We start from the raw sequence: 27,934 nt of genomic DNA, 5'->3' as shown, positions 1-27,934 counted from the left end.
GGGAGCACTGCCTTAAAGGGGAAGTGCTGAAGGAAAGCAAAGGCCCCAGGTGGGGCTGGTCTGGCTCGGCACATAAAGCTACCTGCGAGGCTACTCCCAGCCCCTGGGGCCTCTCCCCTAACAACAAAAAAACCTGTCAAAGTTGTGGTGGGTGAGAGACTGGAGGTGAGGTGGGACTGGGAAAGAGCTGGCAAGTGGGGCAGACCACAAAGCGGGACCAGGTGATGGGGTGGCTACATCCTCCCCACCCCCTGGGTCCTACATGTTCAACAGGGAAACAGCGCAGGCCTCTAATCAAAATAGCCACTAGCTTCCATCTCCAACAAAAGGCCTGGTAGCAGGTAAAATGGCCACCATCTTTCACGAACACCCTGGCTCCACAGTAACCAGAGCAATGCAGACTTATCATGGCTGGAGAGCCCTCCTTCCTTTAGCGAGATTTTTTTTCAGGAATGTGGCCCCAGGTCTGGTGTCTATACTAAGCTGCCTCTTTTTATGGCCAACAACTACTGTCACCTCTAAGCCCTAGAGGAGGTGTATACTTGAGGGGCACTACTGGCAGCTCTGCTCAGATCCACTACAGCAGCTATCAGAGTACAAAGCACTCCCTGGAAAACCATCAGCTGCTGAATGAACTTCTGCTGGTGGTTTTAGGCATTGGCTTATCTTCATACACCTTAAGCTACTATTAGGTGGTGGCAGAAGCCTTACTACACTTGGCAGAGGAGATATATCTTTGCCATCAGGGTGGAGTGTTCTGCTGTGGAAGATGGGCTTTGAGTGTGAATTCACCCAAAATTTTGCAGGAGGGGCTTGGGTTCTATTGATAATCCTCTGTAATGTAGAATAGGCTGCAGAAAAAAACCCATCTCATTTTCTCTTGTCACTCTTGCCTAAGAATTCTCCCATCTGCAATACAATCTGGCAACCCCCAACTCACAGTCAGTAGCCTGATAGAAAACCCATTGTTTTAGTAGGGAAATGTTTTTAACATTGATCATTCTTGAGGGCTCTGTCATTGTAGAGAACAGAATACCCTTGCAAGATTAAATTTTGTCTTGGTTATTTTAGTTCCACGTGGAAATTACAATACAGATTTAAGGTCATAAAAGTTATAAATCAATGTAGCATTCACAAAATATAGATGTGAGTCACCATAAATCTAGGAAGATTGCTCTGTAGTTGTCCAATTTACCTTATCCAGTGATATTCAGGTAGCAACTATAAGGGGCAATTCAGCTCTTTACAGAAAATGTTAAAAAATATTTTTTTACTTCACAGATCAGGTATGTCTTGAAATCATGACTAATACACTCCAGTTCACACAAAAAAAGAAAGAATGGAGTTGCATGTGTTGTATCTGCCAAAATCCATCTTGGGGATGTATATGTTATTGTGGCTCTTGGGTTAACACTGATTGCTCGCGTGTGGCATCTGAGTCAGCCAGGATTGAGTGTCACTGACCTGATCTGTATATTATGAAAGGGAAACTAGATTTTACTGCTGCAAACATCATAATCTTTTCCAGCACAGACTTTCCCCCACATGACCCACCTGCTCAACTTTCTAGTCCCATAAAATTAGAGGTCAGAAAATCACAACTTGTAGATGTATTTACAAATTGTTTGTGTTAGTCAGCCATTAACCTTTTCAAGTGAATACCAACTGTTTCCAACAACTCAGGGAGGTTGATACAAACTCAGGTTCTTCACATTCTTTCCCCATTTTATCTTTTCCCCCAATCAAAGCCTGTGTGTGTTAATTTGGTGGTTGATATGAAATCAGATCCTAGTTTAGATATATTTACATCACAAATAATGCTGCTACTATGTTTGGCCTTAGCTGGAAACCACGCTGGCAGTCTAAGCAGACAGCCCAAAGATTTAATGGGCCTGAAGATTAAAGTTTCCCTTTACTTCCCCCAAGGTTTTCTCTCTCCTTAGCAGATAAGTAGAGGCATATATATATATATATATATATATATATATATATATATATATATATATTAATGATCTCTTCCTATATAAATACAAGACAACACAGTGCTTACTGCAGGGGCAGGCAATTATTTTGGGCAGAGGGCCACTTACTGAGTTTCAGCAAGCCATTGAGGGCTACATGACAGGCAGCCCAGGGCAAATTAATATTAATTTTCTAAATTTTCAGGGGCCCCGTGGGCCAGACAGAATGGCCTGGTGGGCCGCATCTGGCCCCTGGGCCACATTTTGCTCACCCCTGGCTTACTGCAATGTCTTAAATGCTACCTTTTGCAACAGGAATCAAAACTCATGGAAGAGGTGATGTCTTTTTTATTAGAACAACTAGATATATATGGAAATGAAAAGTTCATAATTTTACAGTAAGGAAGCCTGAAATTCTGACTTCTACAAGGAAGCATTTTACCACCTGATATGCTAACACCAGGCTCCTGCCATTGTTTCAGCAAATTTACATCTTGGAGCACAGGGACACACAGATACCTTATCACAAAAGAAATACCTGCCCAAAAGAGCTTTCAATTAATGCTGTGTGAGGCTTTGGATCATGTTTCAGATCCGGGGCCACTTTGGATGCTTCGGTGTCCAAAGCAGCTTGCCCAGAGCAAAGCATGGGCTCATTTAAGCTGTCTGAAGCAGTTAGGAGCTGCCGAAGCAAGCACTTAGGATGCTTCAGACACTTCAAGTGAAAGTTAAAAGAGGGAGGGGGAATGTGGGGGGGTGCAGGGGGGAGAAGACTTACATTTGTAGGTGGCCAGTGAGAAGGATTTCTCTCTGGCTGCCTTTCCAATGACAGAGTCTGGGGGGAGGGACCTAGAAACAGCATAAAAGCCTCTGTTTGGAGGTGTGCTGTTCCATTTGCTAGCTTGTTCCCTCTCAGGAACTGCGTGAGAAAGGTACCCTAGCAGACTCAAGCATCTCAGCTTGGTTACTTTACTTAGTAGTTGAACTTGCCTATTCCTTTTTCTTGTTAGAAAGGATTGGGTAGGATTTAGCTTATCTCTTAGTACTATTCAATTAATTTCTTTCAATTTATATTTGCTCTTTTTTTTGTTGTTGCCAACTTTGAAAAAAGAAAGCTGTGTTTTCCCTGCCAGTGTGATCCATCTCTGTACAGTGAGGCACAGATTGCACACATGCACACACATAAACAATATAAAGAAGAAAATCAGATATTCATAGGAGAAGAAGACAGAAAGACAGATAGCACACAATTTTTACATAGCTCTTAACACTGAAGCAAACAATCAAAGAAGAGTCCAGTGCATGCATGCAACAGAGGGAATAAAACACACAGCACAAAAGGAGTGACACACACACAGACCTTTTGCAGCACAGGAAAGATCAATATGAAGTGTGCTGGAAAGGCAGGTGCCAGGTCCTCTGGCAGGGGAGGGAGAAGGGGTAGGGGGAGAGCTAGAGCTGCAAGCTCCCCCTGCCCCCCCAAACACAGAGGCATTCTTTTCCCAAGCAGCCATGATATCAGTGCTGCCAGTGGAAGCAAGGAGGTGGGAGCAGTGTCGGCACCTGATGTCCCTGCACCCGCACCACCGCCCCAGAAGTGGGCAACAGCAGTGAAATCACTGTCTCCTCCACCACAATCATCAGCACTGTCTCCTCCATCACAAGCATCTCTTAGTGTGAGCCTCCCACTGCCAGAGGAGGAGCTGGAGTTGGAACCAGGGTTGCTGAGCACGCTGGCTCAAGCAGTTCTGGGGACTGAGGGGGAATCAGAGTTTGTGCTCCACACTCCTCAAATTTCCCCTAGACCCAGGTCTCCTCTGGAAAGCAGGACCTCAGAGGAGGCTGAGGTTGTGGAGGCAAGTGGCTCAGCTGAGGCAGCTCCTCCTGCTGTTGAGCCTCAGCCTGCTGAGGAGTGGGATAAGGCAGGATCCTCACCCTCAACCCAGAAGCAGGGGAGTAGTGTAGTGTGGGAGCATTTTGAGGTGGCAGATGGTCCCATGTTTGCCATCTGCCAGCACTGCTGAAGGCACATGAGCTGTGGCAAGGATGTGAGACACTTTTCTACCACGGCGATGCTGCTGCATCCGAGGAGGAAGCATCCCCTTGCCCTTCTTCCTGCTCAGCCTGGCACCAGTGCAAGTGTGCTGAAAGAGAAGTCCCCCACTCACTCTAAAGCCCCCTTCCCCCTAAAGCAGAGGCAGGCCACCCTGGACCAGTGGAGGAAAGGTGGACAGAAAGGGGGGCGTGTTTCCAAGGTGAGCAAGATCACCCAGAGCATTGGGAAAATACTTGCTCTGGATAGCCAGCCCTTCTCTCTAGCTGAGAGTTCAGGTGGTTTGTAGCACTTCTGGCCCCATTTTACAAACTGTCCACATGCACCACCTTTTAGGACAGTGGTGCCCTCCCTGTATGAGGCATGCAGGGAGTACTTGAGGGAGGAGCTGTGCAAGGCAGGGCCACAGGTAGCCTTGCACTTTACCTCCAACATCTGGAGCAGCCGGGGTGGCAATCACGCCTACCTCTCCCTCACAGGGCACTGGTGAAATCAGTCAGGTCATTGATGGGCTGTACTGCAAGCCGAGGTGCTGGATGAGTCCCACACAGCAAGGGAGATCATGGGGGCCATGAATCACATGGTGCAGGGGTGGCTCGTTGGGCAGGCTGAGCTCACCTGTGGGTTCATGGTCACTGACAACAGGGCCAATATGGTGAAGGCTGTCCATGGTGCCAACTTTGTTGGCATCCGCTGTGTTGCACACAGGCTGCACCTAATAGTGAAGGATGCCTTGGAGGGGGACAGGGCTGCCGGTGATGGCACCACCACCAGTACTGCTACAAGCCCCAAAACCCTCAATCACTGGACGCAAGTGCTGGTCAGCAAAGTCAGGGAGGCTGAAGTGCAGAGGTGAGGGGATGTGGAAGAGGGGGATCCACTTTCTCGTGCCAGCATTCCCAGCACCAGCCAGTCTCTTCCACGCCATCTACTGCCAATGTGGACCATGGGCATGGCTTCAATGCAGCTCTGAAAAGTGGTTTGCATTGTAATTTGTTCCCTCTCAAGATCAGGCCTGAGAGACTGGAGGCAGAGTGTTTTTTTGGTGAGGAATGTGTCCCCACAGGTAGTTGGGTTTTGTTGTCTTTGATAGATTCTGGTGTGAAGTTTGTGGGAGTACTGGAGATAGTTGGCAGGTTTTGTATTTTGAGCTGTAGGAAGTTGGCTTCAGTTCTGGTGATGAGGTTGGGTGCTTGTTTGAATGTACAAACCACTTTTCAGAGGCGGGCCTATGAACTGCACTTCATCAGCCTCCTGGATAGTAGGTACAGAAACTCATGGACTCCATATGCACAGTGGAATTCTGGCACACTGCGACTTGCTGGACATCTGACACCCCAGGCACCTCTGCACTTCTACCTGCGGTGCTACATCCCCCTTTCCCCCCTACCCCACACCCCAGCCTGTCCCTCACCCTCTGACGCCTTCATTTCCTTTTCACTGACTGGCTTTCTTGCCTGCATTGTGGGCCAGGCCAGCCTCTGGCTTCTTTTCTATTCCTTCCATCCAGGACCAACTGCAGGTACTTCCTCAGCCTGACAAAGGGGTTATCAACCCTAAAGCTTCCAAAGATACATTTTTTTTAAGTACTCTTTTTTTTTTCATAATACACATATAGACATAAAAACACAAGATAAGCCATCACACACCATGACTAACATCATATGTCCAACACAACACAACATCTTTACTTCTTGCTGTCAATTTCTTTATAAAAAGAAAGGCTCTGTGACAGTTCCTTTTGGGTACCTTTGCTGCTGCTGCTGCTACTGGTGTTGAGCCAGCTAAGTTATTTTACCTGTTGTCATGTAAAGTGGTGGATCGGATGTGAGACTGTAGGGGAGGAGGAGGCCTCACTGGGGCCCCAGTGCCAGGAAGGGTGCACCTTAACACACACAGTGTCACCCACCCACCCACATCACGAGTTTTGCCTGTCAGCAGCTTGAGGTGCAGGGCCCCAGAAGACAGACTCCCCCAGCAAGAGACACACACACACACACAGCTGGCAGGCTTCATGACCTGGCAGGGCCCAGCACCCAGGCCTGCACTAGATTGGTGGCATTGCCTTGTGCATAACAATATGTTCACGTCAGACTGTATAGTTCCTTAATTTCATATGAACCCTGAGTAACATAAACTTCCTATTATACATGCTTCACTCATCTCAAACAGATGACATCATGTAGCAGGGAAGAGTGGTGGTGATTGGTGATTCCCTTCTGCAGGGGACAAAAGGTCCAATTTCTTGTCCAGATTTAGAGTTTGTGGAGGTGTGCTGTCTGCCTAGAGTCCATATTTGAGTATCAAAGAAATATTGCCAGAGCTCATCCATCCCTCAAGACCACTACTCTTTCCTGCTTGTCCACATAAGCACTGATGATACTGTCAGGAATGACATCGAGCAGATCAGAGGAGACTGAGGCTTTTGGCAGGAGGATTAAGGAATCTGAAGCAAAAATGGTGTCCTCAGCAGTGCTCCCTGTGAAAGGTAAGAGCCCTAACAGGGACCATTCTATCATGGAAGTATATGCATGGCTGAGACAGTGGTGTCATCACAGGACTTTGGATTCTTTGACAACCGGCAGATTTTATGGGGAGGAGAACTGCTATCAAGAGATGGAATCCATCTGACTAGAATGAGAGAGTACCTTTGGGAGTTGTCTGACTCACTTAGTAAGGAAAGCTTTAAATTAGATTCCCACAGGGGATGGCGAACAAAACCCTCCAACAACAGAGCAAACAATCCAGAGGGGAAAGGGTCAGAAGCAATAGCTCAGCTGTGGGAAATGGCCAGAAAGCCACAGGACAGTAACAAGTGGTGCAAAAGGGAAATGCGTAAGTCAAAATGCAAAATATGTCTGATATACTTCTTGCATTTGTATATGTATAGGGAACAAACAAGATGAGCTGCAAGTCACAGACTATGAAAGGAACTATGATCTGATTAGTATCACAGAGACATGGTGGGACAGCTTTTATGACTGGAATATCAACATTGAGGGCAACAGTCTGTTTTGGATGGAGAGGGTTGGGAGAAAAGGTGGAGGCATTGCCTTGTACTTAAAAAATACGTATGCTTTTTCCCTGGTTCAGGAGGAGGAAGGTAGCAGATCAGAATGTATCTGGATGAAGATTAAAGATAAAAGATACAGCACTAATGTAATAGTAGGGATTTATTATATACCAGTGGGTCAGGAAGAAGAGATGGATGAGGCTCTTTTGAAGGAGGTGACAAAATTATTCAAAAGTTATAATGTGGTATTGATGGAAGGTTTCAAATTTTCAGATATCTTGTCAAAGAATATACAGCTAAACATAAAATGTCAAGCAAGTTCCTAACTCACGTAGAGGACAAACTTCTGCTCCAGAAAGTTGAGTATACAACTAGGGGATCATTGACCAACAGGGAAGAACTAGTGGAGGATGTGAAGGTGGTGGGAAATTTGGGAGGAAGTGATCACAATATGATAGAATATATGGTCCTGACACTGGGAAAGCATGAGGACAGCAGAATTAAGACACCAGATTTCAAAAAGCCAGATTTCAACTGATTTAAAGATATGGTAGGCACAGTGCCATGGGAAGATAAACTGAAGGATAAAGACACTTGGAAGGGCTAGGGGCTTCTAAAAGGCACAGTATTGGGAGCCCAACAAGAAGCCGTTGTGATGCAATTGAAGCTGAAGAAGAATGGAAGAGACCAGTGTGGTTGCAGAAGGAAGTTCTAGGATGCCTCAAATGTAAAAGGAAAGTATCCAGGCAAAAAAAGAAAAAAAGAACTTTACTTCATGAGGCAAGTTAAGGACATGAAGAAGAGGTTTTACAACTATGCTGTCCGGAAAAGAAAGACCGAGGAAACTGTGGATCCATTATAACAAGTGTAAATTCCTATTGGAAGATTCAAAGAAGATGGAGCTGCTCAATAACAACTCAAATCCTCACGATTTTGCCTCAATCCTCACAAAAAAAGGCTGCAGTGAGAGGGATAACAAGCATTATTTGGGTAAGGAAGGGGACAAGCTGAGGGAGAGATATCAAAAGAAGCAGTCGGAGAGCTTTTGATGTGTCTGAATGAATTCAAGTCAGCAGGGCCTGATGAACTTCATCCCAGGTTACTGAAGGAACTTGGCAGAAGAGATCTTGGAGCCTTGGCAATAATATTTGTGAAGTAGTGGGAGACAGGTGAGGTGGCAGAGGATTAGAAAAGGGCCAACATATTGCCCCTTTTTTTAAAAAAAGGCAAAAAGGGGATGTGGGAACTATAGATGGGTTATCCTCCTCTTAGTACGCAGGAAGTTACTGGAGCATATCATAAGGATGTCTACTTGCAAGCATCTGGAGAAGGAAAAGTTGATTACAAGCATCCAGCATGGATTTACTATGAAAAAATAATCCCACACTGAGGGCCTAGTTTTGGTATGGCTCTTCCCCTCTGTAGTTACGCACATGCAGTTGGTTACACTGGTCAGAGAGTTCCAGAATAGTGTGAACTCCTTGAACTAATGTGGTCATTTGCTTACTTTCAGGGTACAGGCACGCACAAGTGCTTGAGTGGTTTGGGCAGGAAGAATGCATCCTCCTGCTGAGGTAAAACTCGAGGGGAATAGAGAGTGACAAGTAGGATGCCGTGTGCAATAGAATGGTGTGGTATGCAATGGAATGGTAGTGTGTGTGCAGGCACGTGATTGGTCAGTGCGAGGAGGATGCCTGTTGCTGGGCTATCAGTGCATAAAAGCCCACCGGAGAGAAGGTTCCTTGTTCCTTGGGCACGTACTGCTGAGGAGAGCAGTGAGTTCTTCACATTCCTGTGTGAGCAAGTAAATTGTTCCAGAACCAGTTGGCCCTTGGGTCCCAGGAACTCGATCCTAAGTTTTTGTGGGTTCTCTTGGAATTTGCTTCTCCTCCTTGTCCCTCCTCTCCTGAGAAACAGGGTGAGTCTGAGAGGAGTTTGTGCTTGAGTTGAGTTGCGATGAGGGAGTGAGCCTGGTGGATTGAGTGAATAACTAGCATGTGAAATGCCTAGGGACTGGGATGCTTTGATTCCTGGAAGGTCCTGAGAGCTCTGGCAGCTAAAGGATCTTTAGCATCTGTGGACTGGGTCTCCAGAGAAAGCCAATACCCTGCACGCAGTAAGGGTGGAAGCAGTCAAGGATGGCACTCCCCGTAGTCCAGCAGTGAGTGGCTCTTGGAGATCTGAAGCATTCAAACCGGGGAGCTGGGGGCCAGCTTGAAGGTGCAGGTATGTGTTTGTGAAGGGTTTGTGTGAGGACTGAGTGTCTGTTCCCATAGGTGAAGCTAGAGGGCAGTGTGTCTTCCTCCCTTGGAGACAGTCTGAGAGACAGGGATTGAGAGCTGGAGGTTGTGGGAGGCTGATAGCTCATCCTGAGTATAACCAGAATAGTTTTGTTTGCAGTGGTGGTTGTTGCTGGTATTGTTACTTTGCTTGTTGTCCCTCTTAATCAATATCTCTTTCCCCCATTAGTGTGTGGAAGTGGGTTTTTTGTTTAGGGATTCAGCCAACTATTATAGGGTCTGATGGCCTGTGCCCATACCTGCTCTAACTATACATTTTAATTGTTGACTGTATTTTCAGTCAACAGATTGCCAATCTAGGCGGGACCCAATTTGCGGGACCCAATTTGCATGCTGTGGGTGAGCTGCTAAACAACATGACCTTCTTATAAACAAATTGGAGAAATGTTGTCTAGACAAAACTACTATAAAGTGGATAGACAAATGACTTGATAGATGCAAGCAAAGGGTAATTATAAATGGATCTATGTCAGAATGGAAGGGAGTTTTGATTCTGGGCCTTGCTAGTTGCTCCATGGGACTAGGAAGGAATTTTTTGTCCCCTCCTGTTGCTACATGTGCCAGAGCTGCTGCTGCTTTTTTTTGTCTCTCCCCCCCCCCTCCTTCAGAAGTACTGGGTGTTGGCTGTGGCCAAGGTTAGGGATTCTGACTGGGGTGTTCTAGTGCTTCTGCTGGGATTAAAACCTGGAGGTTACTAGCTAGAGGGCCTTGACCCTCTGCTCAGGGCCAGACTGATTGGCATGTTTGGGGTCAGGAAGGAATTTTACAGTATAGTCAGATTGGTACAGACTGTGAGAATTTTTGCCTTCATCTGTAGTGGGGGTATGGCTCTTTTCCTTGCATCCCTTAAGCATATGTTCACAGTCTTTGCAGCAGGAGCACATCCATAAACCAAGGGGACAATGGTAGCCAGTGGCAGCTTAGGATGCTATGCATTGTGGTTGTACGGTAGTTTGCCCATGTAGTTTTAGTAATAGGGATGATCCTGAGCAGACAGGGGGTTGGGCTAGATGACCCCTGGAGGTCCCTTCTGGAGGTTCTACTTTTCTATGATTCTGTGATACAGTGGCTGTGTCTACATGAGACACTGGCTGTGCAGTAGCGCCAGACTACTGTGCAGTAGCATTGCACGGTAGAAACCATGATGTGATGCTACTGCACAGTAATCTCGGGCTACTGCATAGTCAGTGTCACAAAACAGCTGTTTCTCAGTGCTAGTGTAACACAGGTGACTGTGCACAGTTTATACAAGTACTAAAATGAGTGTGCAGTCAGTGTCTTGTGTAGACACAGCCAGTGTTAGTGTATAGCCTTAGATTTTCATAGATTTCATAGACATTAGGGCTGGAAGGGACCTTGGAAGATCATCGAGTCCAGCCCCCTGCCCCAGGGGCAGGAAGTCATCTGAGGTCATAGGATCCCAGCAAGATAAGCATCCAAATTTCTCTTGCAGATGTTCAATGTGGGTGCTTCAACCACCTCCGACGGCAGGCTATTTCAGACCTTGGGGGTTCAGACAGTAAAGAAATTCTTCCTTATGTCCAGCCTGAAACGGTCTTGCTAGAGTTTATAACCGTTCGACCTCATCATCCCTTTGGGCGCTCTGCTCTGGTGAACAATCGTTCCCCCAGATCCTGGTGAACACCCCTGATAAACTTATAGGTGGCCATCAGATCGCACCTGAGGCTGCGCTTTTCCAGGCTAAAGAGCCCCATAACTCTCAGCCTGTCGTCATAAGGTCTGCTTTCCCGACCTCTGATCATGCGCGTGCCTCTTTTGACTAGCAAACATAAAAATCCACTGACGTATCCTGTAAGAGGTATTGTAGGTCACAGGACTATTGTTTCAGTCCGGATCCAAGTCTTCTTTTCTCCTCATTAATTCAAAAAGAGATGAATGCAGTTAATAAATTCTGCCCTCTATGTGCACCATAACAGCCTTTTCTGATTGGGATGGGTAGATATTGATGTTCCATTGTGGGCAGATGGCCTTAGTACAGATCTGATTCACAGACAGAGGCAATTAGAAGTTTGTTTGTAGCTGCACTTGATTAAGGAGAAGTAACTGTCAGGCAAAGCACAAAATTGTATGGTGAAAAAGTGGAGGGTCACCACTGAAAAAGGTTTGTTAGAAACGGGAAAATTTAGAGAAGAATCTGAGATGATAAACAAGGGAAAACACAAGAAATTGAACTATTAAATTAAAAAGAGGATGCTTTCAATTACATGATGTGAAAGGGTTTATAGGGTCCAGAGTAGCTGAAATTAAAAAAAATAAATAAAGACACTGAACCTAGAGGCAGTTAGCTGTGTTAGTCTGAAATCAAGCAGATGGTGTAGTGAGCTTATGCCTGCCTGAACCAGTTAGTCTCTAAGGTGCCACCCTACCCTGCTTTATACCTGACACTGGGTATGTCTACATGTGCAATTAATGCATAGAAAGCTTACTGTGAGAGCATGTGTACAGTTCAGGGCAAGGACATTGGGATCAGGCCTGGGCTCTGGGGGGCGGGGGGGCAAATCTTTCCCAGCCCCCTGCCCCAGTCATCCAGTGAGGCAGCTAGCAGTGAGCCCCCAGCTGGACAGGGATTCCCACTCAGCTAGGGGTGGCAAGAAGCTGTCCCTCCAGTGGGGCAGCTAGCAGCTGTCAGCACTGATGGGACAGCTGCCGCCAAGCCCTTGGCAGACTGGGGAAGGAAGAATTCCCCAGTCCTGGTGCTGCTCAGTTCCCTGCTCCTGTGGGGAGCTGGGAGTCCCACAGCACCAGGATGTGGCAGGGGGGGAAGAGGAACCTGGTTCCCATGCTGATTGGCTCCCAGCTCCTGGGGGAAACTTGGAGCTAAGCAGTACCAGGACTGGGTCCCTTGGTGTGGCTGACCCAGAGTGTATTTGCTCCTGGTCAGCATCTACATGAGCCCTATTGCTCAGTATCTACTGCGCAGTTAGTTTAGTACCCGTATTTACAGGTACTAGCTAATTGTGTAGTTGACTGCAGTAGTTTATGTGCACAGTTACATGTTGATGCTTTACTGTGCAGTAGATTAGTCTACTGCACAGTAAAGTGACCCACTTAGTATCAACTTCAAATGTGATCCATTATTTATATGTTAGTAATATATATGGAGAGGCATACAGGAGTGCTGCTAGGAGAAGGGTATTTTTTTTCTTGGTCCCAGCCATAAGCATGGGTCAGGAGTATAATAGGTAATAGCTGTGTCCTTTGACAATGAGGGGTCAGTATTCAGGACACTATACATGACAAAAGTGTATACATATGATATCAAAATAGTAGTGTTTTTAGTTTCTTAATTTTCTTTTATTCTTTTAGTATATTTTTTCTCTACTCCAGTGTTGTCCACTTTATATGACTTCTGATACTATCTAGGTAGTATATTGATATTTGGACATCATTTCCTATTTATTGCTACCACTAGCACTCGACTGCACTACTTCACACACCAATTTATTCTTGCAGCTTGCAGAGCTGTAGTCCATTCCTTAAAACTAGGTTACACTGGTGGTGTGGGTGTGAAAGAAATAGAAAACCATATGCCTTTAAACAAAGGAAATATGTAGCAAAAAGCAGAACCCAATTGCTCAGATGAGAGCTTTTGACCCAAAGCTCTTTGAACAGGCAGTTTCCAAAGAACAGTTCCTCCATCTCTGTTACAGCTAGTTCCAGGACTAAAAGATACTGTGAAACATTTTAAAATCAGTAAGGTATCAACAAAAAATATGAAGTGGAAAGAAGATTGTGCTAAATTCTTTCATTTATGAGTTTCCTCATGTCTTACACATTTATTTTATGCCATTTTCAAATTACCACTGGTTTTTCTGTAGAGGGAATGAAGCCAGTGCATTTTCACCATGTCTATTCTCTGGCTTTAAACAATCAATAATTTCTGAGCTAGGGAATGTATGTTCCTCTTTCTTGTCTATGTTACCATACTTTGCTTTATCATCTACTGAGTGCATTGCAACATGTTATGTACTACAATATACAAAGGAATTTTGTAGGATTTCCTCTTCCTATAAGCACTTGAAAATAAATCATCAACCCTAATATTTGACAACTCTAGACTTCTAAGTTTCCTTAATTACTTGTGTTCTTTTGCTTCAAGAATCCTCCTAGCTTTTGCACTGATGCTTTATGCAGTATCCCTCATGTGTAGAATGATTCCAACCCCTTTCACCTGACTCCATTTCAGACAGCATTTATTTTGTTTGGGAAGTAAAATAATTCTAAAGAAGGGAACAATAGGTGTAAAGCAGAGGGAAAGAAAATACATAGACAGTGGCACAGAGCTAGAACTGCAAAGTGAAGGTGCTGGAAAGAAGTTGTTTTGATAAGAAAAATAAATTAGACATTGCTTTAAATCCAACAGATTAGAAATTTCAATAAAGCTTTGTGAGAAAGTAAGAGGATACATGAAAACAGGGAAACTAAGAGAAACTCTTTCCATTCTGAGATAAAACCATTGGGGCCGAAATGAAGAATCTGCAGTCCATAGGATAAATATTGGGCAAAAATCTCATGACTTGTTCTCTTCCTCCTGAGAGCCAAATCCCAGAAGCCTTTATTTGGTAGTGTGTCCGCTAAGGCACACAGTTAACAGCCCAGAGGTTGCAAGGTCAAGGCCATAGCAGAAGTGCTCATGGTAGAGCCCTGTCAGATTCAAATGAATCTGCAAATTCTGTTAAATACCTTGTCACAAGAACATGAAAAGGAAGGAGGGATTCCTATAAAAATAATCATTCCCATTGCATTTCGTGGGACAAGTCAGGTGAGTAAGGGCTTTCAAGATCAGGCCTCATAAATGGAGCTATGTGAAATATTTCTTTATGGAATGTCAGTTAAAAATATGCAAGCTGTAATAAACTCAAGGAAGTGCACACTTGCTTTTCATTTGTTTCTCATGATGTCAGTAGCAATATCTCTATTGACTTCTATGGGCATGGAATTGGGCCATAATGAGAAAAGAAACTTATCAACAATAATAGAGAAGCTACAGCCTTAAGTCCTTTTGGATAGATTCTGCTTTATCCTTGATAGATTTTAGGTCCCTGATTTTGTTGGGCTATTCTGGAACTATGGCTACAGAACTGCAGAGACAGGCTTTATGGGCATTTATACACATGCTCCGGGAGTGGGAGGGAAGGGGGTCGGAGTGCTTTAATTAGAGCACCTCTGAGAGCCGCTCTAATTAAACTGCCCAGAGCGTCACATATATCCCTGTCCTGAAAAATGGCAGCTCATCAAATAAGCTTTAGTTAAAGTGCCCCTGCTGCCATTTTTTAGCATGGGGATGTTACTGATACACGGGATGCTGGAGTCTGCTGGAGTGCGGTAATTACCACGCTCCAGCAGACTTGATTAATCGAATCTGCTCTGATACACTGTAATTACAGAACATCAGAGCAGGCTCGCTGCACGTGTATAGGCACCCAAAGTGCTGGATAATAGAGTTAAAAACAAGTTCCTAGATACGAATCTATTTTAGTGCTTCTCTCTTAAGAAAAGTTAACAGGGGGTGCATTTCTACATACTATTAATTGGCAACAGGCTTACTGCACAGTAAAATACTGCACTGTAAGTCTTGCTAGGAATGAGTCTCCTGCTGGGCAGCGGGGCATGGGGCTCACCAGCAGTTTCCCTATTTGTCACAGAGCTGGTTGCTCTCCATGCAGTCCCCATGCAGTGGGGAGCTGTTCCAGGGGACAGGTGAGGGTTGGATTCCCAGCCCTGCTCACTCTCTGGAGCTGCCAGCTTCATGCTACAAGCTGGGACACAGGGCAGAGAGCTCCTTCAAATTTGCTCCTGGCCAGCATCTAAATGAGTGTTACTGCACAGTAGGGCTATGCAAAATTTCACCAGCCGTTTTGTTTCGGAGGTGTTTCGGTGCCCAAAACACCGAATCCAAAATGAAATGGAAGGCTCCGCAACCAAACCAAGCTATCTGAAACATTTCTGAGCTGGGCTTGCAGGGAAACAGAAACTAAGAAGAGGGAAGAGGAAGAGGGGCAGAAGAAATGCTCTAATATGTAGCTGGCCAGTGTCTGTGATCTGTCTCTGAGGTCCCTTCCAATCCCAGTGTTCTGGGGGAGGGATGGCAGCCTGCTGTCATCCCACGTGGAGATCCAGGTGCCCGTGTCCCCGGAAGGAGTCTGGCACAGCTCTGCAGCCTTCCTGGGAGGCGTGGGCCCCCAGAACTGTATGTGGGATGACAGCATGCTGTTGCTACCAGCTAGGGCCAGCATCAGTGCCAGCACCCGAGTCTGCTTGGTCCAGCCTGCACTGAGCACAGCTGGAGGAGCCATGGGAGAAGCCCCCATGACTGCCCTGCCCAGCCCCAGCCTCCTGGCACTTTAAAAAAAAAAAAAAAGCCCCATACTCACTGGCTGTAGCAGTGGTGACCAGGGCCTCTGAGGGCTCATGGTAGAGCCCCCCTGTGCAGTGGGGGGCAGCAGGGATTGCCCCCCCATCTGACACCTGTGCAGCAGCTTTCACATTGCACGGGTGCAGTGCGGCTTGGCAAAGTGCTGTGCACTGTCTGGGAGCTGGGGCTGATGGGGCTGAGTAGTGTCAGGCTCTGGCTGACTGCTGGAGCTACCCCAGCTCCTAGACAGTGCGCAGTGCCCTGCTGAGCTACGCTGTACTTGTGAGATGTGACAGCTGCTGTGCAGGTGTCAGATGCGGGGGGTGATCCCCACTGCCCCCCGCTGCATGTGAGGTGGGGGGGCTCTGCCACGAGCCCTCAGAGGCCCTGATCACCACTGCTACAGCCAGTGAGTGTGGGGCTTTTTTTTTTTAAGTGCTGGGAGGCTGGGGCCCGAGCAGGGCAGCTATGGGGGCTTCTCCTGCAGCTCCCACTGCCGGAGAGAGGCAGGCACAGCTGGAGGAACCACGGGAGAACCTGTGGCTGCTCGGCTGTGCCTGCCTCTCGCTGGCCAATCTGAATCAGTGTCAAAACTCCAAAATGAATCATTGCCCCTCTGAAATGGTCAAATCGAAAACCAAAATGACACATAGCCATTTTGCCCAGCCCTACTGCACAGTAGACTACATGTTTACTGTGGAGTAATTTAGACAGTGATGCTTTCCAGTGCAGTAGATTAGTTTACTGCACAGTAAAACATCTTGTTTAGACACACCCAGTGTGACTTTCCTAGTACCCTTAACAGTCTAATGCAATTATATTCTCAGTAATTTAAGAGGAATAGAATGCATGCAGAGTGGGATTTATTAGACCCCAATCCCAGCATGCCTTTCATGCTGGGAACCAAACTGCAAATTACATATCATGCAGACCTGAAGGGTTAGAAGAAAGGACAAAGAGATTACAGTTTAAGGTTTTGAGCCTGAGAAGTACTGAGTTCTTACCCTACAACTGCTACTGAAAACTACAGTGCCAACAAGTTCACAGGCTTCTCGGCCAAAATCAGGTTTTGCCTCAACTTTCATAGAGCTTCAAGAAGTGAAGTTGAGCAACAAACGTAATGAATGGAATAGAAAGTATGCTAAACCTCATAAGGCTACCAGTTAAAACTCTAGTCCAGGCTGACAGTGATCTAAAATTTTTGCCTTCTATGTGAAATGAGTTTGGTCTCAGTCTAAGAACCACTGCTACAGCTGGCACTCATTGGCTATCTTCACTGAGATGCCAAGATAGGGATTAGATTAGTTTTTCATCTCTGATGTTTGGTCTCTGAGTCTGAGCTAAGGAGGTTGGCTGGGTAATGTATGGGATCCAGCAACGATGCTGCTTGTATTGAGCTTGTTTCCTTGAGAGAGATTTCAGTCTGTAAGCCAATACCTCTCATATATTTTAGAGGATTTTTGAAACATGAATTGTATCTTAATAGCTTTATTGTACAATCACATCCTTTTTGTCCTTTACAAACTTAACTCATTTCTCTCTCTACTGGAATGATTTTATTCACCACTGAATGGTGTCTCTGCCAAAAGAAGCCATGGCCATGGCTTAAAAGTGCACAGTCTATTTAGAAGTGGATTAGTAGAAGTGAAGAATGTTAATATATTATCACAGCATTCTTAGCTAGAATGTGGTTAACTGACTTGGAATATTCCCAGGAAATTGGAGTTCACAGTCATCACCCATGCATATAAAAACTACCAGGAGATATAATGGCTGCATGTCAAGACCTTGCCTTTTGATTTTATAAGTCTCTGAAGTGTTGGTGCCTCCAGCAGCACAGTGCCACTAAACTATTTAAATACAGGTCTGAAATAAAAGCTCAGATCCATGTCCCTTTGGAATTTTGCATTGATTGTAGGTTTGGGTTTGAACTCTACACCTGGTTCTTCTAATGGGGCCAATACAGAAGTTCAGATCTCGACCGCCTCAAACTCTGGAGGTCAGGGTGAGACCTGGATCCAATTTTTCTATCCCCACCCATGCTTAATTACTGGCTCTGTACAGATTCAAAGGGAATGCCACTTGTTAAGGCATCTAGGTATTTCTAGGAGGTCCCCCACCCTCTTACCTTATTTTCCACTTACTGAGTATTAAATCACTACAAAAAGAAGTGGGCACCAAAATTACAATTTTAACTTTGCTCCCTCCACAGTAATAAGCCATGTGCTATATGCATGCCCAGGAGATATCAGTGAACTAAGCTTTCTCCCTCTTTTCAGTTACCCTTATGTTACAGTAAACTAATGGGTGTCATGCCAAATACATCCTGGGAATCTTTCATGTTCATTATTAGATAATGATCAATTCAGCTCCCCTCACTGTTTCCAAAAGTATTCTCCCAGGAACATTGATGTGAAGCACTGAAAAAATAGATCTGTTTCTCTATTTTATTATTTCACATATGTGATTATGAAAAACAAGTTAGCAAATACGAGTCTGATTCTATTTTGCACACATCAGGACATTTGTAATATGAACAACATTTTTGGATAACCTGGCTGGATTTTATACAAGGCTTTAAACAAGAGGTAATGGTTCAATGTTTAATAATCAGTTAAGCATCAGGATAATTGCTGCTTAGGTACTGTATAAGCCTTAAGCTCAGATGGAATTGGCTCGGGCTTCTAGAACCATCTCATTTTCTCTGAATGTGTTCAGTGGCCTAATGCAGGTATCAGCACAGCTACTGCCATACTTATATTACCTCATTATCTCAGTTTTGTAGTCCTGACAGTAAAGTAATATCTAGCTTATGTTGGGCATGATAAAAATAATTTCTTAAAACCCACTTCCAGTTTTCCAGCAATTTTGATTTTTGGCCAGTTTGAAATGTTAGGAATATGTAATTGGGAATGAGTGGTTAAGATTATAGGATGATTGTGCTTTCAGTGCAGCAGTGCATTCAGTGAATTAGCCTCAATGTTTACTTCCCAGGCAAACAAGAGACTTGCAGAGTTAAACCTACAAAGCTTTAAAGTGAATTGTACCATTTGTATAACTCTCCGAGGAGGAAAATGTTTTTGCAAGCTTCTTGGCATGACTTTCTTTGAAATTGTTAGAGCCTTTTATTTACCAAACAGTGCACATTGTTAAAAGTAAAACTTCCTCTGTGCTCTAAATTTTGGCCCAGTTAATCTTTCAGGAGTGTTGAAAACAGGGCTTTAATTAGCAATTTTATCAGTTAACCCAGTCACTCATCCCTGGTGCTTATCTGATACCATGTCCGTGCAGGCACTTAGGGACATCAGAAAAAGGCCGACTTGTCAGCAGGACAGTTGAGAGAACTTCTGTGGGAGGGGAAAAAAGAGACCTCAGAAATGGCTGGCATTAAATGGAATTTGATACAAATCCAGAAGGAATTAGCTCACCAAAGTAACCTAGAGTAGGAGTGGGTTTCTCTTATATTCCTCCCTGATCTCCTGTGGTATGTCACCCACAGTAATACAGAGGAAGTCAGTAGTCCTTTACAGTGTGGAAGTAGGGCTTGGAATGAGTAAAGCCCTTACCTAGTGTGGTGCTGACTGAGTTGAAAATAAATTCTGATATTTTTCTTCACAAGAAGGACTGAGTCAAGCCAATGTAGGCCTCCCTTCCAAAGGATTAATGAACCCCTCCTGTCTCCGATACCCAAGTTTTCATAGGAAGTCTTCTCTTCCCGTTTGGCCTTTGCCATCCATTTGAGACAAGAAGAGGGTGAGGGGACAGGGCTAGATGTGCAATAGAGTATTCGTGTGCTTGCACATGGAGAGGGAGGAGAGGAGATGGGTGGAGGCTTCCTGCTAAATATTTGTAGTAAGGAAACTTGCACCGACTTGTCTCAGCCAGGGCTGGAAGTAAGAGAAGAGACACCTAGATTCCATAGGGCACTCCTGCTATCACAGAGCTCTGCCATCACACAGCTCTCAGTCATTAGCTATAATCACCAGGCTAGAAATGTTAACTTTTGCCTGGTAGGCTGCATCACTAGTCATCCAGAGTCTCATCCTGTGGCTGCAGCTCCAGAAGCACTGTTTGGCTCAGTCCATTGCCCAATTATATGTAAAAACTGAGGGGACCATGTGAAAAAGAAATGATGACAGTTGTTTTGGTTTACAGTGCTAAGAGAAAACAAATGTGTAAATAGTAATTACAGTGAAGGGAATGAAGGCTATTTAACAAATGTATTGGTAAGAACTGGCTTTTTGTAATGCTATTCACCTTGCTTCACTTGCAATGCTAAAGAGGTCTGTAACTTTTTCTGGGTTCAATTTATTCATCCACGCTATGTCATTTGCAGTTGAGAGCTCTTGCTCACTTCATTTAAAAAAAAAAAAAATCTGTACAGTACATGTAGTTCTGAAACTGTATTGTCAGCTAAAATCTCATCCATCCAAGGAGGCCTGATATTAAAAACATGCATTGCTTCACTATCTTGGGATGAACCCATTAGCATGCAGTTTAAGAGTAAGCCAGAGAGAAAAATCTCTTTGAGAGGATGGAGTAACTACCTGGTGCCAAGAATATATTTTATGCTTGCTCAAGCAGTTCTGATGAGTTGATAGCTGAAATGTTTATGCTTTTCTTCACATAGATAACATACTTAAGATGTCTCTTTTAAACAACAGATAATCTAAGTGGTGCATTTAGTTTGTGATGTAACTAGGGCTGGTGTTCTAGGGCCTGCTCCTGTTGACTTTAACTGGGATCAGCAAAGGAGCTTACCAGCGTGAGGCACCAAGATTGTTTGGAAAGCTAAGCATTCAGTGCCAGAGGGTTGGGCTCTTAAAACAAAGTGAGAGAAGGGAAAGAAGACAGTCCTGGCTGGTTAGCTTGTATTCCCAGTTGTAATGCAGACTAATAAAAATCATTGTACCTGGCTTTTACTCACTATAAAGGTAATATACTAAAAGGCTAATAGACCACTGTATATTTAGAATGCTGGGGTCTTATTTCTATTTGTTGAGATGCACACCATTTCTTTAAAGCCATTTCCAATTGGTAGTTTGAGTTAACATAAGAATTTATCTCCCACGCATGAGCTTAGCATGAATGTTAAGCCCCTCTCAGATCTAATTTCTTACCAGAAGGTCAGTCACTGCTCTTAGATGATCAGAAAGCCCAGCATTAGCAGTAGACAGTTAATAGCACTTTTATTGCTTCTCTCATGCTGCTTCCACTGGGGTGCTTCTAGCAACCCATGCTCTGTTAGGATGGTTACAGGTCATTAATCTCAGGCCAGGGTAGGTCTAAGGCAGTCACCTGTGACAATTCTGACTAGTTTACTTGGCATACCCAGCTATAACATCCCACCTGTTAATTGTTTTTTCCATTTGTTGCTTTGCTCATTTGTAGTGCCTATGTACAAAGGGGTGCTAACTCTTTTGCCTGGGGATTCATGGCATCCTTGAAGTACTAATCAAGGCTTATTGGGTGCATCTACATGTGTGCTTTACTGTGGAGTTGACTAATTAGCTCTGCAGTAAAGTGTCATTGTCTACATATGTGTTGGTATTAGGATGCAGTAAATTAACTAACTCTGATGTAAGATTGTTGTGGACAGTACTATCTTACAGTGGAGTCATTACTCAACAGTCAGCAGCACAGTTATGGCCTACTCCAGTTATGGCCAGTCCCCTCCACCCAAAGGAGGGACAGTATTTCTAAGAGCCTCTGTTTGTCACACTTTTCAGTAGAGTACATGATTAGGCTTACTCAGCTTCTCAACTTGCAGAGTTTGAATGTTGGTAGCTACCTATCTGTAGGCTGTAGGATTTAACACCTTTGTGACAGGCCTGGTATCTCATCTAACAACTTCTCCCAGCTGCTATTCTGGGTCTTGTGGTAACTGTTACAGGACTCTTCAGAGGCTGGCTGTGTCACTCTTTTGAGGTGAAACTAATTCTATCCCACTTACTCTCACCTGGTCGCACTGGAGTACCCTTCTGATCCTACCTGCTACACATTGCTGGGCTATTAATGTATATTAAGGAGGCTGCCCTCAGAGACGAGGTCTTCAGTGCCTCACTCCACCATGCTCATTGTGGGCTGGCCTATGTCCGGCCTGATCTTTTGACTCTGTCCCCACACAGTGAGCATCTCCCTCCCCTTGGCTCCAGCTAGACCCCTGTTTGTTCTCTCTTTCTGCTCTGCCTGCCCTGCCCCTGCCCTGCAGCACCAGACCCCAAAGCCTGAAGCTAAGCATGGGATGCCTTTCCTGGCACCCACCAGGGCCAATCTCCACTGGTTCCCCTCAAGTTCTCTCTACCCCTTATCCAGTAGTGTGACCCAAGGCCCACTTAGACACCCAGTGTCTCACCAGCACCCACTATAGCATTACAAGGCTGCCAGCCTCTAAACCAAAACCATCAGCAACACCTCCTAGGTCACCCCTTCATGGCCTCCTACCTTTCCTTTAGTTACTTCCAAGCCTTGCAGATGTAAACCAGTCAATAAGAACAAAATAATCTAAAACAACCTTAAACCCCACTCCAGGTCACAATAGCACAGCAACTCCTAGCTTTCTCCTTCTAGCTCCCCAGGGTATCTTTTGCTGGCTAGAAATCTCCCACTAGCAGCATCATTCCGAAAAGCTCCTGTCCCTGCATTGCTCAGAGCCAGACGGACTTCTCTGGCTCAGGAGCTGGGTTTATATTCCCTTCAGCTCTACCCATTCTGGTCATCGGATCTCTTTTTTCAGAACCAGGCACTGGGAATTTTCCCTTTGCTCACTGATAAGCTTGCTTCCCTCTGCTGTGGCCTACCCAGCTGCTCTGCAGTTTGTCCCCTCATGGTGAAAGGTCAGATAAGCCTTTATCAAGTGTCTGACGCAACCTATTCTCCAGGATCCTGCCTGCTGTGGAACAGTTGACCCTGGATAAGACCTTCACTCCTGAACAGCAGTGAATAGCTCTACTGCTTTTGCTCTACTCTCATAGTAGCCAATGATTAACATGACTACAGGTAGTACAGTTTGGGCAAACAACATTAGGAGTGATTGTATATTGTTGTATCTGCCCTCTCCAGACCTCAAACTTGAGATATTTTGCGTATACAAAATCTATTCCTTTCTTTTGTTTTTATTTTAATTCAACCTGATCCTCTTTTGGTGGGGGCAGGATATATACATCTAAAGCATAAATAAAAAAAATATATAGCTGCTTTCACTTGGCTGGCAAAGACCCAGCAATTCCATTTCCAGTTTAGCCTAGGCATCATATGAACACTAAATGGATAGGTGAGAAGAAGCTACGAGCAAGTGCAGATATAGGTAAAAGAAGGAACTGAAAATAAGACACAAGTCAAAATTATGAGGCTAGTGCTGTAATAATCCCAGATAATATTTATTTTTCCAAGAAAGATTCTGAAGGGGAGTTGCAGGAAGATGATGTTTCCCTTTCAGAGACAGTAGCAACGTCAGTTGGTTGAAGGGTGAATGGTCTCCAAGGAGTTCCACAAGCCAGCCATAGTAACGACTTGATTTTGGCAGTCTCTAACTCTTAGAGCTTTGGCCAAATGTGCAATTTTGAAGTTTTATCTGCTTTTGATGCCATATTTATTCGTGCAGTTTTCACAGATGTAGAGCAATGCCCGTGCAGGTTTCATCAGCAGTGATGAATTCTTCTAAGCTTTGCTGCCTTACCACACAGAGGTTATCACCCTTGTGTTCTCTAGCTTTGCATTCTTCTGTGCCTGACGTGTGTACCCCCAAAAGCTTGCAAATAATTTTTTTTTTTTCAAATATCTAGTTCAGGGGTAGGCAACATTTTTTGGCAGGAGTGCCAAAAAACCCACAATGTCTACCTTGGAAGGTGCTGGAGTGCCAACATGCCAGACCCCAGAGAAGCTGTTTGCAGCCTTCTGGCTGCAAACATCATCTTCCTGCCCTGAGTGCCATGCTTGGCACGCATGCCAGGGGTTGCTGGCCCCTGATCTAGTTGGTTTAATAAAAGAGATCACCTTTGCCATGAGTTCTGATTCCATTTTGTCAGGCTGCCATCTGAGAAATGAGTGGATCCACAATCCTCAAAGATCCTCTCTAGTCCTGGTCTCCTCTCCTTGAGCAGCAAGATGTCATTTGAACTCTGAGTTAGGACTTTTGAAATTTGGTGTTTGAGCATTACTTGTGCATGGAGGCTTATCTAGGAGTGAAAAAAGCTCCTAAATTATCCTTAGCCCTCCTTAACAATCTTGATTTGTACAATAGTAACTTTTAATAGTAGCTTGCTCCATTTATAAAGATCTGTATTTGTAAAAGCCTCCCCTTCTATTACTTCCCATTCCCCTCATCAGCTTTTTCTTTGTGTTTTACTAAAGTGCCTTGTTGAAAGGGGAGGTACACACGGGGTCACTGTGTCGCATATTACATTGCACCATAGACTGTATGTAGCACCTTTCTGATCATTGCTTTTATCAGCAATGGTGGAAGAAAAAGGAACCCCCACAATTTCTGTATCTCCTTGATAGGTAAATAATTAAAAATGTCTTCTACATTTCTTACACAAATCATATCAGGTTTTAGGAGTGAAACTCCAGCTCTTTTCCCTTATCATCAGCATTCAGCACAAAATAAGGCAATTGAATTACATGTGCTGACGATATAGAACATCTAAGAGATACAGGAATACTGTCTTTGGCAGCCTATTTGTGTTTGATGAACTCAAAATCCTTAGTCTACTGTTTGGTTGTGTATACACTCCCCCTTCAGATCCTGGCACAAGGTTAATGGCTCCCTCCATATCTATACTGGACTACCTTGTAAAATTGTGCTATTAATCAAGGAGGTTACTGTTAAAAGCAAATTCTGCTTCCAATGGACATAGCTTATTGTGATTAGAGCTCAGCTACTGATGTAAAACTTTTTTTAACTATGTTGGTTTGAAATTGTACATGCGAATACCTCAGCCCTGCTTCTAGTTCTATTCTTGTGCTCAACTCCTGTGAACTTTTAAATAATTCTGAGTTTTTCTGGGAGAAACATTAAAATTTGCACACAATAATATTTATACTGGAAAATGAGTGCACTTTCAATCAGAGAAGAGAAACAATATTTTCTTACTCGTTTCATTAATTGCAACTAAGCAATTTAATTCAAAGTTAAAATATTTATAACCACCTCAGAGACTACGTATATAATTGATTTGTTTAAATTAATATTAAATAAGATCAAGGGAACTAATGTATTCCTGGATATGATATAAGCAGGAAAAGGCTACTGAATTATCTGTCCCTATGAAATCAATCACCTCAATTAGTTTTGACTTAATTCCAGCCATGCTGAACGATACCTTTGGAATAGGCACCATTTTGACATGCGTATTTGTTTTATTTCTATTTCTTTAAAAAATGAGTTCTTGGCAATTTCTGTACTTTTTGAACTTCCTTTTTTTCCCTATTACCAAACAAGTACCAGTATAGAGCATAGAAGACAACTTAATCTATTCTGTTCAAATTGTTAGAGCACAGAAAAGATAACTGGATTTATAACCTTTAAGAAATAGTTATAACACATGACATGTTAGTCAGAAAAGTAATTATTAAATGTTGACCTAAAAAAGCATTCATGTTACTTTATCCAGCATTGAGGCAAGAGTTTTTCTGTGATATTTTTTATTGGAGCAACTGTATAATTGGGAGTGAAGTTTGACCATCTTTCAGGCACTTTTCTTCAGGTAAAGGGACTCATAAATAAACCTGTGTTAAACGCATTTAAGTTTCTTAGCCCACCATACAAAAAAATATTGAAAATGTTTTCCATATAATACATAGTATGCTTGGCACATTAAGAATTCTTTGTTTTAATGCTAGTACCTAATAGTCATTTGAAGTCAGAGAATGACTTCAATAGACTTTATAGGTATACAAATTGATTAATACAATAAAAATAAATTGATCAATTTGTTCAGCTAATAGATTTTGTGTGACATTTTGGTTCAATGGAACAAGCAGTTGTCTTGTTTATCAACATGGCAAACATGAGTTCCAGTGTGATATGATCTACATGTTCTTTTATATATTATATAAATATTATATATTCTTTTATATATGTGTTCTTTTATATATTAGGTATTGATAAAAGCAATCTTCAATAAGCAAGAAGCTACTTCATTCTGTAGTAGCTGAGCGGCAAGTATTTTAATAATCAAAGAAATTTTCTTGGATGCAAACTATACACAAATGCCAGGAGCCTGGGGAATAAACAGGAGGAACTTGTTCTCCTGCTAAATGCAAATAACTATGATGTCATTGGGATAACGGAGACCTGGTGGGACTCCACCCATGACTGGTACCCATGACTGGACCATGGGTATAGACGGCTATACCCTGTACAGGAGGGATCGAGTGGATAAAAGGGGCGGGGGCGTGGCTCTCTATGTCAAGGAAAGCTACGTGTCCCTGCAAGCTGACATTGGCACCCATAGTGGACGACTTGAGACCCTCTGGGTTAAAATCCGTGGGGAACATGGCACAGGGATACTGTGGTGGAGGTCTACTACAGACCCCCTACCCAGAGTCAAGACCTTGACCAGGAGTTCACCAGGGAATTGGCTGAGGCAGCACGATCCCAGTGTATAGTTGTCATGGGAGACTTTAACTACCCAGACATCTCATGGGAGGAACGCTTGGCCAAATCCAAGTGGTTGCAAAGCTTTCTCTCGTGTATGGATGACCTCTATCTGATGCAGGAAGTCTATGGGCCGACAAGAGGTAAAGCACTGCTTGACCTCGTATTGGCAACTGGGGATGACCTAATCAGTGACCTAACGATCAAAGGGAAGCTGGGTGATAATGACCATGAGCTGATCACCTTCACCATCTGCCATAAAGCTGGAAAATCAGTCAGTAATACAGAAGTCCTCGACGTCAGGAAACCTGACTTTGACAAGCTAAGGAGGATTGTCAGAGAGGCCCTAAAAGGCCACAACCCAATGGAGAGGAGTGGTTGTTCCTCAAGGGAGCAATCCTGGATGCGCATGCAAAGTCCATCCCGTCTCAGACGAAAGGCAGCAAAAGGGCACAGCAGCCCCCTTGGCTCTCCAGGGAACTGGCGGACCTCCTGCAACATAAAAGGAAGACCTACAAAGGATGGAGGACTGGAACCGCCACCAAGGAGGAATACTTTGCTCTGGTCTGGACCTGCAGAGAGCAAATCAGGAAAGCCAAGGCTGTGATGGAACTTCAGCTAGCTACAAATATCAAGGAAAATAAAAAGTCCTTTTTTAGATATGTGGGGAGCCGGAGGAAAAGCAAGGGCAACACTGGACCCCTGCTAAACCAGATGGGGCAACTGACAACTGACGCCCAGGAAAAAGCGAACTTGCTAAATGGGTACTTTGCGTCAATTTTTCACCAGACCCATGGGACAGCCCTGCCCACTATGGGTCAGGGAAGCCCAGGTGAGGGAGATTCCTTGCCCTCCTTGACTTCATGAAGGAACACCTTGACAGGCTGGATACCTTCAAGACAGCTGGCTCTGATGGGTTACACCCAAAGGTACTCAGGGAGCTGGCTAGCTTCATAGCTCAGCCCCTGGCATGGATCTTTGAGAGCTCCTGGTGCTCTGGTGTAGTGCCCAATGATTGGAAGAAGGCCAGTGTCGTGTCTATCTTCAAGAAAGGGAGGAAAGTAGATCTGGCAAACTACAGGCCCATCAGCCTGACCTCTATTCTGGGGAAGGTCTTAGAAAAGATTATGAAAGACGTCATTCTTAACAGACTGGCCAATGGCAGCATACTAAGGGATAGCCAGCACGGGTTTGTTGCAGGTAGGTCTTGCTTGACCAATCTCATTTCCTTTTATGACCAGGTGACTTATCACCTGGACAAGGGGGAAGAGATCTATGTTGTATATCTTGACTTTAAAAAAGCCTTCGATCTGGTATCCCACAATCACCTCTTGGCTAAACTGGCTAACTGCGGCCTCAACCTCACCATGATCTGCTGGCTGAGGAATTGGCTCCGCGTTAGGACCCAGAGGGTGGTGGTCGACAGGAGCAAATCGTCTTGGTGCGCAGTGACCAGTGGGGTCCCTCAAGGCTCTGTCCTTGGGCCTATACTATTTAACATCTTCATTAATGATGTGGACATCGGTGTCAGAAGCGGACTGGCCAAGTTTGCCGACAACACGAAACTCTGGGGTAAAGCATCCACACCTCAGGACAGGAGGGTGATCCAGGCAGATCTTGACAGGATCAGG

The sequence above is a fragment of the Alligator mississippiensis genome, chromosome 3, assembly GCF_030867095.1.
Source record: "Alligator mississippiensis isolate rAllMis1 chromosome 3, rAllMis1, whole genome shotgun sequence".
In the NCBI taxonomy this organism is placed as follows: domain Eukaryota; kingdom Metazoa; phylum Chordata; order Crocodylia; family Alligatoridae; genus Alligator; species Alligator mississippiensis.
This window is presented reverse-complemented; position numbering follows the sequence as displayed.